Raw genomic sequence first — 15,389 nt, 5'->3', positions numbered from 1 at the left:
GAACCACTTAGTTATAACTTTGGTCCATGAAAAAAGCAACAAACTTGTATTAAATTGACTTTATCGCAGATTGAGACCTGAGGCTTATAGTTTTCTTATACCTTGGGAGAGTTGGTCTGTTGGATATTAAGACATGAGAATTATGATTCTGTTTTATCTAAGGTCCACAGAAAGTTTGACAAACTTGCATAAACTATTCTGTAATGTAATCCATTGGCAATTGATAACTTAGGCTTACAACTTAGTTATAACTGCCAGGTTTTTGGAAGATTGAGAACTTTGATGTAAATTAGATACTTAACAGTTGAGAGAAGGTTAATATTTCACAATTTTTTATTTCCCTTTTATTTGTTTTCATTCTTTTTTCACTTCTATTCTCTATAAATAAACAGGATGATATTTTAAACGGTTTATGATTTCAAATAAAATTAAATCTTCTCAATACCGTATTGTGGAACAGATTTTTAATAATCTGAATGCAACTTCATAATGAAAATAATATTCCATAGCTAATTGATAGTAAAAGGTCTGAGTGAATACCCTGTAAAGATTTCTTTATAACTGTATGTTTATCATTGGTTTAACAAGTTTTCGGTGGCATATTAAGACTCTAATGGACTGAATGGCTCTTGTCTTAAGTCAACCATTACTGGTCCTTTGTATCCCATGGATTGAATTTTATTTATTTAAGGAGGACATTCTATATTTTATTGTGTGATAAAACATTAAAAATTGAGGATTAGGTGTAGTCATTTTGTACTGTTGTCATTGATTGAAATTTTATTACTCCTCTGAAGTGCAGAGATTTGTTTTCTTACTGCAAGGTAAGTTTAAATCTTGGTGAACTTTGTGCTGTTTTTTTTTGTATTTTGTATGTGTTCTACTGGTAAAGATTTTGAACTATAGAATGTTTTAATTTGTAAACATCATACTTTTAAAAGAAGTTTTCTTGTTGTTGAATCGTGTTCGTGTCTATAATCTATTACAAGGAAGTGGCTTAAAAATATCTTTTATCTTCTACATTAGTGGCGCCAACTAAAAAGTTCCATATTTCTTCCTGTCAGTCTGCTTTAGTTTGGTATAAAATGTTTTTTTTTCTATTTGTGAAGTCATCTAAACATTCACAGACAAAGACTTTATAAGTTGCTTCTATTCTCTGAAGGTGGGCCCCTTTATAAATTTTTTTTCACATTTTCAGCATGAAAGAAGCTTAATAGATAAAGGACATACTTTTTATTCTAACTTTTTAAAGTATGCTAAATTGAATATCAATATTAATATGTATTGGAATCCACTTGTTTGCCCATCTTTCTTTCCTTACTTCCTTTCATCCATCTGTTCTTTCAAATTCTGTCTCAATATTATCTCTGCTTCTACTTTAAAACATATTACAAAAATACAGTTAAAAAAAGATAGCTGACGCAGTAAAATTTGTTTTTTTTTAACTTATAATTTTCATCAGGAAATAACCCCACTAAGTTATCAGTATTTGGCCAATCAGGAAACAGAATTTTGATCAGGTGACTTGCGTTTCCGTGGAAGAGCGTCTTTAAGGTCAAAGGGTAAAAAGCGAAACTATACCAACTGCGTCGGAAAAAGGAATTATACCCAGACTCAAATGTAAGAGTAGGGGTATATGCTAAACTACCTTGTGTGTCCCTTTATCACCTACAATGATACAAAAAAAAACAATTATTAATATGTGGAAAAATATCTCTGCAGCATAAATGAGATTTATAGATTAACATACTGATCAATGTGCAATGTATGAGATGAAACTGTAGCTTCCTAGTACTTGACTAAGCTGAATACAACTGAATAAAGAAATGGATACTCTTTTCAATTTTCTGTACTAGACTGGTTAATGACTATATGAATTGCATGATGGAATATAACACAGCTAATGTCTACCTTCTTCAGACATGATAGAACATAACATAGCTAATGTCTGAAGAAGTTAGAAAATATTACAAATCAGTCATAAACTTATACTCACTTTAATTAGTAAATGTGCAGTAGATAAGATGGGGTTAATGTGACGTTTTACTTAAGATTTTAGTATGAGACTGATGCAACTTGAAATGGTCCTGAAGAAACTTAGATTCATAACCCCAGTATGTCTCAGAGCTGCCTAGTTGGATCAAACTTTAGTCCCAGTATGTCTCAGAGCTGTCTGGTTGGATCAAACTTTAGTCCCAGTATGACTCAGAGATGCCTGGTTGGATCAAACTTTTGTCTCGGTATTTCTCAGAGCTGTTCGGTCAGATGAAACTTCAGCTCCAGTATGTCTTGGAGCTGCCTGGTCAGATCAAACTTTAGTCCCAGTATGACTCTGAGCTGCTTGGTTGGATCAAACTTAGTCCCAGTATGATTTGGAGCTGCCTGGTCAGGTCAAACTTTTGTCCCAGTATGACTGAGCTGCTTGGTTGGATCAAACTTAGTCCCAGTATGTCTCGTAGGTGCCTGGTCGAATCAGACTTTAGTCCCATCTTTTTCACAGGTTATATTGTAAACTCATGATATTGAGAATAGGAAAACATTATGTGCTGGAAACCATTTTTCTGCCATCTGGTAGAATTTTTCAGGGTTCATTGTATATCAGATCCTTTATTTTTATGGACTCCTCTATCGTTTGGCTACTTTGGGAGCAAAATTTTTCGTTTCATAATATCTCCAATATTTCAATTTTTAAGCTGTCACCATGTAGATATTTATACAAGTTACACTAGACTAATGTAACTTGGAAAGAAATCTTGTTTAATTTAAAATCAAGTGTTGATTCTGTACCAGATTCCATTCATTATGAGATTTAAAATGAACCTTAACACAAAGTTTACAAACATCTCCATTGTACTCAAGTTATGTAAAAGCTCTGAATTTTGACCTGTGGATTTCTTGATTACATCACAATTTATTCTTTCATGGTTAAGTTGCTAAATAAGTTACATATTATCAAGGAAAAAATAGATAGGATAGGTAGCGATACATGTACTTAAATACATATAAAATCTTGGATATAAAATTTTACAAAATAATAGGACCATAATGTGAAAAAAAATATTATCATAGTCATTTGTGTTATTGATATGATTCTAAATAACTAATTGTTTGAATATTTTGCTTTTCTCTCCGAGTATTTTTTCAATATTTTCAGATAAAAATACAACATTAAAAAAAAATAATTTGATAATGGGGAGAGGCCACTTTTTACCTTAGATCAGGCACTTATTTCCAAGTATACATGATATACACTGTATTACAGGTTTCTTCTAGGTTTAAGTATTCCTCAGTTTCAACCAATGTATCCAGTTCTTATGTACCAAGATTCAGTGGAAGAACATACAAAGAAGGGCTTCTAATGGGACATGATGTATACCTTGTCACTTTGTGGGCAATATAACTATATAAATCATAAATCAAAACCATGAAATGAGGGGGGGGTACAAACTTAGTCTGTATATTATAGTATAAACAATTGAGTAAGGTTTGAATTGAATCCTTCAACTTGTCCGTATGTTATTGTCTGGAATTTATCACAAAAAAGGGGAAAAATATTAAAAACTGCTCAAAAGCTACATTTATTTAAAATTTGTTCTGATTTTCAAACTTCATTTGTATTTTATGATGCTAATCAATTTTTAAGCTAAAATATTTTTCAATCAATTCTAAGTTAGAAATCACAAAAAGGAGGAATAACAAATGTAAAAAAAAAAATGTGTAATGTGAGTTATTTGGAAGATTTAACAATTCAACTTGATATTTCATAGTATTATTAAAGTATTGTGCAAAGTTTGAAAAGAAAATCTTTAAATTGGCTTACTTTATCATCTGGAATCCACTGGAGAATGGAAATAAAGGGTATCATATAATACCACTATGTGTGGCAGTGTTCTTCATCAAAAATGTTTTCCTTCAGAATTTAGAAAATTTGGTGAATGTTCTTCTATTTTGATTGATTATCTTACTAATCAACAAAAAAAAATATGTTCAGGGTTAAATATTTACTGAATAGAATTGAAACTGTGACAGTTAAATGTCAATCAAAATTTATGATACACTCATACTTTTAAGTGATCTTCAAGTAACATAAAAAGGAAATATTTGTTTTATTAAAGTTGACAATGCTTCTTATTTTCAAGGACAAAATCTTTTACTTGACTACATATAAAAGTATTCATTGTTGGCACTTTCAATTTTTTTGGTGAAATATTTCACTGATTTATGAGTTATGTATTCAAAGATCTATGACTTGTTAGGATTCTGAGCGTGTACTAAAATTAACTATTCCTATTGCTGGGAGGTAACTGAAGGTCTTTATAAGCTTACAAAGTCTTTGTATTACTGTTGACTGCTGCATCATGGGTAATATATTTTCTGAGTGTTCAGGTTTAGTAAATATTGTTCCCAATAAATCATTGATATGTTTAGACTTGAAATATGAAATAAAGTTTAAAACTTCATCGTTATTCTTGGCAGAGTGCTGTATATGGATATTTAGACTGAAAATTGAATATTAATAATTCATCATTTTTCTAGACAGTTGTTTGGCTTTAAAAACCAAGAGGAATTGAAATTAGATTATATTTTCATTATCATTGTAGGATTTTATTGCTTGATTACTGACAGCTATCTAAATAAAGGGCCATTTATTAAAATAGAATTTATTTATTGGTTGACAATAATGAATTATTAAAAACTAGATTGTGTTGATCTTAAAGAGTAATCAAGGGAACCAAGGTTATAGCAGTAATTAAAAGAATATAATCCAGGGACAAAGACCAGACATGGAAAACAGACATACACAACAAAGAACAGAAAGTAACTAAAATCATACACACAAAGCAAAAAGCAAATGAGCAACTCGGACTCCACTTAAAACTGGGAGTATGGACCAGGTGTATTTGTAGGGTAAGTGTCCTCTGCTTTTCTAGAAACACCCGCCGAGTTGCTCATAAAAAAATCATGTCCGCGGTATTACCTTTATTTCATGTGTCTAGGACTAACAAATTAATTTATTATGTAAAAAAAACCATATGGTTACTATATATTTTCCATAGGACTTAATGCATTGAAAAGGTATACTTTTTATATGTTTTTAAATGCACTAAAACCATACATTTCCATATTGGTTTTTAATTTTGAAAGATGAGTAAATATGTTGCTTTTTTCCTATGTAGCTTTCATCTTGTACTTGTATTTATTCAACTATAACAAAGATGTTTGTTTTGCTTTGTTTGGTACTTAAAGACACAGATAAAGGAGGGACGTATTATGCACTCCAAGGAGGGACGTATTATGCACTCCTTACAGTTGAATAAATCTTTAATACTGCAAGATGATGAGCAGAATTTTGTTCCCATGTCCCTGTTTGGTACCAAAAACCACCAAAATATAGTTAGGTTCACCATTGGTCACTACAAGACACAAAAATTACTACTTTGTAGGCGACATCACTAAGGGCAGTATTTTAAGTATACAAGCTTCAACTTGAGGGAGGGAGACCTAAATTTTGTGGTGCCGAACAAATTGATGGAGTGTATTATCTTGGAAAAAATAGAAATGAAAATAGATTCATTCCATTTACACTACTGTGTTTTGAGGGGTGGGTTTTGGTGAAAGTCTGGTAGTTTAATTATTTAGGCTTGACCATTGTAAAGCATCATACTCAATTTGAATGTACACCATCTCAGTGTTCTTGGGCTTTACATTGTAATTTATGTTTCCACATCAAAGATTTATGAAAAATGAAATTCATGACAACTCATAGAATGTTAGATGTAATGTTACACTCCAGTACTGATAAAAATATACTGATGTGCAGCAGAATTACATTTCCTTTCATAGCTGTGAAAGTAAATTAAATATTATGCAATAAGACTGAACTTTTCATTGTTGTTTACAACATCCTTGCTGGATTACAGAGAAAGCATGTTGCAGTAAATATAGAATTCTTTGATTCATGTGACAAGAATTACTTCAACCTAAATGATTTCTGCAAGCTTCAGATATTCCAATACAATCTCGATTAGATGTCTTTTGAATTGGAAAGGAGAGCTTGACATTGCCGTGTACTGATATTTTCTGATACAGTAATCTTGGTATAAATCAATATTTCTTTAAAAAAAACTTTTTTTTTTGGCTTTGAGGGTATTTAAATTTTTATGTTGCTTGAAATTTGAAGATTTTCCAATAAATCACATTTTGTTATTTTCTCCACAAAGATAGGCTTTCTAGATGTTTTACTAATGATGAAAGTTATGTACTTTAGATAATATGCATAAGAAACCCTTTTTGCAAGTCTGAAAAGACATAGGGGTATGTAACTGATGCATTTCTAAGTTGTTTTATTTGACTGTGGCTCTGACAATGTATTGGTATTAAAAAAATGTATTCAGCAGGCTCAGTTTGCTTTTCTTAAGACATCATACTAATTTAATGAAACAAACAACTTCAATTGGGCAAAATTTGTGCCAACCTTGTGGCATTTTATTTTAAACCTTTAAGAAACATATGTACAAACAGAAATAACTTTTAAATAATCAAAAAATAATGACATGAAAAGCAAAGGTTTGGATCAACTATTTGCCACAGAATTGGGCTACTAGGGACACAATGGCATGAACTCATCTTTGACGTTGCAGACATTACTAATGTCATTGCTGCCTATTTGTAGAAGTACTATATCAGAATGAACTTTGGTAGTATCTAGCAAATATCTATACAACAATGACACAGTACCACCATTAATTCCGATCGGTTTTACTTGCACATCATGTAATCGAAATTTAAACCTATGCCTATACATGTATCTTTTAAGGTAATTTATGTGGGGGCTTTTCTACTGATATGATGAGTTGCTCAGAGTGCCTCTACTGACGACAGCAAAGAACTTACACACAAGCTAAACTATGTCCAGCCAGTGATAACTAGATACATTATGTACAATCTCCGTCAGGAAATAAATGTGTCACTTTAGCTTTTTAAAGAATAGCTCATCAAGTACAACCGTGTTTACTACAAAATGTGTATAACAATGTTATTTTTATAAACAGTCAAGCAATAATTTAATCTATTATCCCTAAAATAGTAAAACAGTGACAAATTCTGTTAATTAGGTCACTACCATTCTCATGCATCAGTTCATGGTGGTATGGATACAAAATCAGTCTCTTATATACTTCATAGCATCAACTGATAAAAGTCCATAATATTTAAAAACTTCTGTCAATAAAATAACACAATTTTCACAATTCTTAACATCATTTAAACACACATTACAGTTGCAAGTGGTTGTGTCTAAGGTGAACTCGTGTGCATGCTTCATTATTCATTCTTATAAATTTATGAATATTCAATAGTTAAATTAAACAAAAGTCAGTAATAAGGGTGTTATTTAACATAATTTGAATATATAAAAGAATGCATGTACAAAACAAACTTTCAAACCTAAAAATCTTAAATTATTATAATAAATTGAGAATTAGAAGTCTCCTATCTGCTTTTTAACTTGTGTCTTTTGTAAATAAAGGTATAACCAGTACCTTGTTATATAACATTTTGGTTCACTTACTGTCTTATATTAAAAAGAACAGAGTTTCTTAAAAGGGATTGAAAACAAAATGAATATATGTATATGTCTTCATGTACTCTTGGTTCTGTTAATTTTGTAATTTACAGAGATAGAAATTCATTGAGTCATCTTGTAGGTAAAAACAATCTAGACTCTATCAGTATGACTCAATATTTTTCATAAAATGTTATTTATTTCTGTTGAATTTTCTCTGTTTTATTTGTCGGAATCCTTCCTTTTGTTAACAAAAAATGAGCAAAAAACCTTTACTTGTTTTTTTTTCTGGTCCCCCATCCCCCTCACAATTTCCGAAATTCAAAATCTCCGTGTCTACACCTGACAATGGCTCCATATTGTAAATACTTAAACTTATAAGAAGCTGTACTAACTGAGAATCCTGCTATTTTTATCTCTGATTCTCTTACACTATTAAGTGGCACTGTAAGTTAATCTTTTGGTTGGGTGCTAAATACTGTAATTTAATTATTTTTCTCTACTTAGATTGTTTTTGTGTTTCTATTCCATGCCTATAAAACAATTGATTATTGAAGGTGAATTACAACAATGTTGATAAAATTTATTGACTGAATTATTTACCAAACTTTCAAACCTCCCTTTAAAGCCAACAGCCACTTACATGACTTACCTAATTGAATATTGGTAGTATTAATTACATTTTACACCTTTTTCTTAGGATGTTAGTGGAATCAATATGCATCTTAGGTAAAATTGTTTCATATGAGTCTGTTGTCATTGGAAAACTTTCTGTGGATCATGTTTCCTGAATTTTACTGTTGAAGTCCTAAGGATATTTGCATCTAAAATTATTGAATTTCTCTTGAGTTTAAATTCTTGTTACATATATCTTGAAAACTGTGCATGATATTTTAATTGGTTGTAATATGGAATTATCATGGGTACATTAATTTAAAGACTGCTTCATAAATTGTTAATTCCATCAATAGACTCTTATTTTTGCAATGGATTTTCACAGAAAGTGATGAAGCTATTGTTCTGGACTATTGTGACCTATGGATTTTAGATTTTCTTTTACTTTGACGATTATTAAAGAGAAGATAATATTTATGGGATATTTTTTTAGACTCTGTAAAAGACAATTCTATTCCAGTACTGTACAAGTCTGACAATGTTAGGATATATTTGGTTTCAAGTTTGAATCTCTGTGAAATGCTCCATTATGATGGTGGATTACCTGTATAAGGTACCTGTAAGTACATGTAGTTTTCTTATTCAGGTAAAAATGATGATGCTTATGCAAGATGTGGAATTCAAAATTAAAAAAAAATTAAATGAAAATAGGGTCAGTAAAGGTCGTCCTATTGCTTTGAAAAAAAATTAATTATCTTTAGTACAATTTATAATTAAATTAATAAACTTGCCCAAAGAACCACTAATCTAAGACTGGGATTTAAACCTTGCCAGTAAAATTTTGGTCAACTTGTTCAATAACACAAGGTTTTTACAATGTCAAGGTGATACCCTGGAAAGTTTATACCAATAGACAAGTGTGTAGGAATCTGGTTCTCAGTGATGATTTCTTGGCTGTGACATTTGGTCCTTCTGGTGTCTATTATAGTGAACACTACCTTAATATTGTCACATGTATTCAGCAATAACCTGCCTTTAAATACCATGATTAAAATATCCAAATGTAGTGCATTATATCTATAATTAACCTGTATATAATGACTACTTGTCTGATGTGACCAAGATTTTGCTCCCTTGGGAAGTCACGTAGGCTGTATTAGGGAAAGGCCTTGAGAATATGGTATTTATTTATAGTTATCTTACCAAATTGATTTTTGCTTCATTTCGTTGTATTTTTTAAAAATCAATATTAATAGAATATGCACGTCAGTATTTCTTAAGTAAGTTTTTTTTTAAGAGTTGATTAACAAATACATAACTTATCAGGTGACCTGTAGATATTGGACTATTGGAGAAATGGTACAGGTTGCCCAAAATTATTTGGTGACCTGTAGATGTTTGACTATTGTAGAAATGGTACAGGTTGCCCAAAATTATCTGGTGACCTGTAGATGTTTGACTATTGTAGAAATGGTACAGGTTGCCCAGAATTATCTGGTGACCTGTGGATGTTTTACTATTGTAGAAATGATACAAGTTGCCGCCCAAAATTATCTGGTGACCTGTGGATGTTTGACTATTGTAGAAATGGTACAGGTTGCCCAAAATTGTCTGGTGACCTGTAAATGACCCCAGGTTTGTGTTTCAGTTCTTTTGGTGCAGTTTTCAATATTTTTAATAATGATCAATGTAAAATAACTCCCAATTTTTAATGGAGTCTTGGTTCCTTTAATCACTCTTTGATGAGTTTTAATGACTTTTGGTACAATGTTAAAGTTCTTGCATGGAAGGTAACTCTGTTTTTTTCTCATTTCTTTTCCTAGTTTTTTTTCTTTCAGAGTTATAGGACCTCAAACACAGACAAAAGTCTGAGTTGTATCATGGGCTTTAATGCATTTGGTTTGATATAACCCTACTCAACCTGTATTTGATATTTTGGAATCACCTTGTCTGCACAATTTTCATTGCTGTTCCACATCAACTGCCTGTTTTGTAGGGTTTTGCTATTTTTCATGAGGATTGATAGAGAAAATTCTCGTCACAAAAATCTGGGCTACCACTGGACACTGTGGTTACAAATATGGTTTATGGCTATATATGGATGGAGCATAGTTTGCTGTCTGATGTCAAGCTCCTTTTTTGTAGAACAGCTGTACAAGTGGGAGTATACTTAGAACAGCAACATGTATACTTCGTGTGTATTACAGGTTGTGTTGCTCTTGCACACAGTAAAATGGAATTTGAAAAAAAATTTGTAGGAATACAATGTTTAACATTGCCAAAGCTATGAAAATCACAACTTGTTTCCATTGAGAGAAATTATGGAACTAAGTAACCATGAATATTAAAAATATTTGTAGTAGTAAATTGATTACTTTATGGTATAGAACACTGACATACTAGTTATATTTAAATAACATTTATTGTGACATTTAAAACAGATGAGTGTGAAACTTGTTAGCTATGTCAATATTAGATTTTAATTTAATGAATACATGATGCAAAAATGTCAATTTTACTCCATTTGATATTGAATCCAATAATGGTATTTAACATGTCACAATTAAAGAAGTCCATAGATTACAAGTAACATCTGCTGGATGGGAGAGGGTTCAATACATGTACATGTATTTGGTTTCACATTCCTGTTACATTATTGTCATTGACAATTATTTAAAAAAAAAAAGAAGACTGAAGTATGTTGTGTGATGAACACACTTTTATTATTTTTTTTTTAAGTCATTTTTAAGGTTTTCTCACTTCCCTACACATAATTCATAATGAATCTAGAGATAAAGAAAGTCAACAGAGTGGTATGTGTGACATATGATGTAGTATTAACACCTACAGAAGTCATACATAAAGCCAAAATATACTGTCAAGCAAACTTTATGGAGCCTCTTTTTATAAATGTATAAGGACATTCTTACTAAACCATTAATAAATGATTGCTGTGTGAATTAGTGTGTTTATAGTAGAGTATGTGCACTGCCCAATTTGAGCTATTTTGTTTATTTGTTTATATAAAAACTTATTAGAAATAGTGATTTTAGGCTTTGTGTATACAGGATGGAACATCTTGGGATTTACAGCAGGATTTTCTTCAGTATGTTATTAAGTGTCATTTTTTATACCCCTGCCAACAAAGTTGAGAGGAATGTAACTTTGTCTTTAGTGGATTCTAGTTGGGACTGTCCAAGTTATGAATTGAATTTGAATTAGAATGTTATTTAGTGTTGGATTACACAAGTTGGGCTGTGGACTGCAGATACACTGATATTATTTAGTTTTGGATTACACAAGTCGGGTTGTAGACTGCAGATACACTGATATTATTTAGTTTTGGATTACACAAGTCGGGTTGTAGACTGCAGATATATGGGCATCATGGTATTACAGTACCAGATAAGTTTATAAAAATTATTATCCTATGTTGCTGAAAGAGAAGCAATCAATCAGAAAGTTTGTTAGAAGTAATATTAAACTATCTATCTGTCCACTTTGTCTGTATTTTTAGGTTTTTAGTCTGGTAGGAGGGTTTATACTGTTTAACCCTTGTTTGTCAATATATCTGTCTCACCTTTCTCATAACAGTTTTCTAGTTACCTTCTTGTCACAATCACTTGATATTTCAACACAAGCTTCATATAAATATGTGCTTTATTGTGGGATTCGATGTCAGATTTGTACAAAAACAACATCCTGCATGTTTATGGACTTCATATTTTGAGCATACACTTAAGTTGGTGTACAGATGTATCATATAGGTTTACATATTTCTTGTTTTTAAAACTCAACTTATCCTAGGCCATTTTGGTTAAGCATATCTTACTGAGAGATGCCTAATGAAAATCCATGTTTGCAAGTTTCAATCAGATTTCAAATATCTCTTACAGTTTTCAAGTCCAAGTGGACCAAATGGGCTAAGCCCAGAAAAATCTATACTTCTTTACTTTTAGTCTAGTTTTGATTTTTTATGAAAAGTTTCTTAGGTAGATATCTTATGAAAATTTCTGCCTGCATTTTTCAATCAGATTTCAGATATCTCTTAAAGATTTTTAGTTATGGGATCGAAGGCAAAGGTCTTTGATACTTAGTACCTCTTTAATCAAATTTCTAATTTTGTGTGATATTGTGTTCAAACCCGTTGTTGTGTTCATAATGAACTGGTAGTCTCTATGCTAAAGAATGTCAGAAACTAATATTATGTTCACAATAGTCTGAAGTAAAAAAGTTTAACATGCTGCAATCATGTCATTCTGTGCTCTGCGAAGCTATTTATTGTATAATGTTAAGTGTTGTAATATCTAGGAAGGAGGAAGTTCTAACATTACCAAAGATAGTTTGGTAAGTCATTTCTCTTTGAGGCTCAGATGGTTGTACCAGTATTTTCCTGCTTCCTTCGTCTTTCTATTTAATAACTTGAGATGGCTTGGATAACCTTTTACAATTCATTTTAAGGTTTTTCCTCAGTATGGAAATTATCCATTATCATTGAAAACCCATTAGTTCTTTCTACCATGGACTGAACTGCATAATTTCCTCAACTAATGATTTCTGAATCTTGTGATCAAAATCTAATAACCTTAACTTTATATTTGAGGAAAACTATGATGTGGTTTATGGCTCCTAGATCAAAATTAGACATATCGTTTCATTCAGTCACTGCATGTAGAATCTAACAACACTACATTGTACTTTCTGTTCAGATGACCTTTACAGAATCCTTGTTTTTTTTCTTTTGAATAATACTTTCAAAATCATGAAAACTAAAATCTGATTGGCTGATCAGAAAGGTCATCAGGACAGAAAATAGAATGGAGTGTTGGTAGATCCTATACATGTAGTGACTGAATGAAACGATATGTCTAATTTTGATCTAGGAGCCATAAACCACATCATGGTTTTCTTCAAATACAAAGTTAAGGTTATTAGATTTTGATCACAATTGAAAGGTCTAATTTTGACTAGATTGGTCCTAGATGTGAGTACTATTTGTTGAAGATTTGGTCATAGTAGAATGTAGGATTAAATGGGCCCAGTTCAAATTTCCTCTGATTCTACAAACCCCTCTTTTTATTTGGGTATTAGTATGTCGGGTTGCCAATATACAAATAAAAAAGAGAACGTTTTTCAAAATAGTGATCCTAATCACTGCTAAATGACATGATATCAGCATTCAGAAAGCTTAATATTGTTTTGAATTACAAGAAAAAAATTCAGGTATTATTTGCTACTGATAATCACTATTGAGTTGATATATTTTCAGTTCTGGTTAAAAGATATCGCCAGAAAAACCCTACATCCCTTCCCAAGATTTTAAGCCTGACACAATAAAAAAGACTGTAGTAACTAAGTAAGGTTTCCATTTTTCCTGAAAAATAAGATTTTTTACCTTCTGGGTGTTTTTGGAAATTAACTCTTTTAATTAAATAGTAACAAGATAAAGGCAAATTAACTGCTTGTTATTGATCCTTATCAGATGAGACATGGACATTAATAAGATCAATATTAAGGTAATAGTTCAATATTTATCTGGAGGACTCTGTTATACTTTACATAGTTTAACTCCAGTTACATATGGCATTGTCAATAGTTGGGAGGTAAAGGCTGTGATGTCTTTAATTCTGAAACATTTAAAAGTTTTTTAAAGTGGGTCTATGAGTGTCAATGCTATATCAGTTTTCAAAGACCTCGATGTAGCAAAATGATTGTCTGCTTTTCTTGACAAATATGTTGTTGTACCAGAAGACAAAGCTCAAAATAACATTTTTTTTTGTCTGCCAAATGTATTACATCTAATGTTTATTATCAGAGGTAGACATAGAAAATAATAGCAGTAATAAGACCTATACTGCTACCATACTCTCCATAAAAAAGATAAAGGAAAACCGTTAATTTTTACTATCCTCTTTTGGTCTCTCTACAAATTTCAATGATTGTGATTTACCATCTATGTACTGGATTCCTAAACTCCACAAGAATCCGTACAAACAACACTTCATAGCTGAATCTGTGAAATACACCAACAAACCTCTTTCTAAACTTTTAACTTCTATACTCACAACTGTCAAAGAGGGTCTCCAGTCCTATCATGACACTTTTTACTCCTGTGGTGGTATTACTTTAATGTGGATCCTGAAAAATTTGAAAAATCTTCTGGAAACCCTCAATTCAAGTTTATTATCAGAATACAGTAGCATTAAAACCTTTTTTAACTCTTTGTACTTCTATTTCCCATACTCAGTTAAAATCCCAACTAAAAAAACATTGTACATCATTGTTACTCCAAAAAAGACTGTACATCTAGATACAGGTATGTTGTTCTTGGTAGAGATTCCTCATACACTTAAAAAAATAATTCCAAATCTTCTCCTAAATTTACAGAAGACAATGTTTTCAAAATACTGGTATTTTTTATCAACAACATAATGTCCACTGTAGTGGATGTGGTTTTCAACACACGGTCGAACAAATTGTGCTCCTCTTCTGGCTGACCTATTCCTTCACTCTTATGAGGCTGACTATATAGGTGATCTGATCCAAAGTGAGAAATCCTTTAGATAGATCCTTTTATCTCTGTTTCCGCTATATACATAATATATTATCATTAAACAATCCTAGTTTTGGGGATTTGATACATTGCATTAGCAGGTATTTCTAGAAAAGCAGAGGACGCTTACCGTACCGATGCACCAGGTCCATGCTTCCAGTTTTTAGTGGAGTCCGAGTTGCTCATGTCCTTTTGTTACTTTGTATGTATTATTTAGGTTATTTTCTGTTCTTTGTTGTGTGTGTCTGTTTTCCATATCTGGTCTTTGTCACTGAATTACATTCTTTTGATTTCCACTTGAATCTTGGTCCCCTTGATTACTCTGCTATAAGTACTTAAAATGCTGTGATTAGTTGAAATGACATGACATTGGATGCTTTGCCTCCTTTTGAGATGTTTGAAATTTGACTGCGAGTCACTTTACAGATTGTGAATCTCTCAGTAGTACCTATGTTTAAAAGTCACAATATAATTTTCATAAAATATAGCCATAAATGGTTTTTTATGTAAAAGCATAAACTGGTGTACATTTGGATGTTGTTATTTAGCCACTGTACCAATACTGTCATCCATCAGCCTTCCTGAATAAATGTGTGCTGTCATAAAACCAAGTAAAACAGTCCTACCACAGTTTTCTCAGATTACCTTCCTTAACAT

At 31.5% G+C, this 15,389-nt stretch overlaps 1 protein-coding gene across 4 annotated transcripts in view; it reads left to right on the top strand.

Annotated features, from left to right (window-relative positions):
* LOC148604320 (uncharacterized) overlaps window positions 1-15,389 on the top strand; it is a 114,415-nt gene that overhangs the window by 77,519 nt on the left and 21,507 nt on the right. The window lies entirely within an intron of this gene.

This window comes from Perna viridis, chromosome 10, assembly GCF_037379345.1.
Source record: "Perna viridis isolate PV_CMFRI_1.1 ecotype Kerala chromosome 10, ASM3737934v1, whole genome shotgun sequence".
In the NCBI taxonomy this organism is placed as follows: domain Eukaryota; kingdom Metazoa; phylum Mollusca; class Bivalvia; order Mytilida; family Mytilidae; genus Perna; species Perna viridis.
Note: the sequence above shows the minus strand (reverse complement) of the source record. Positions and strands in the feature narration are given on the sequence as shown.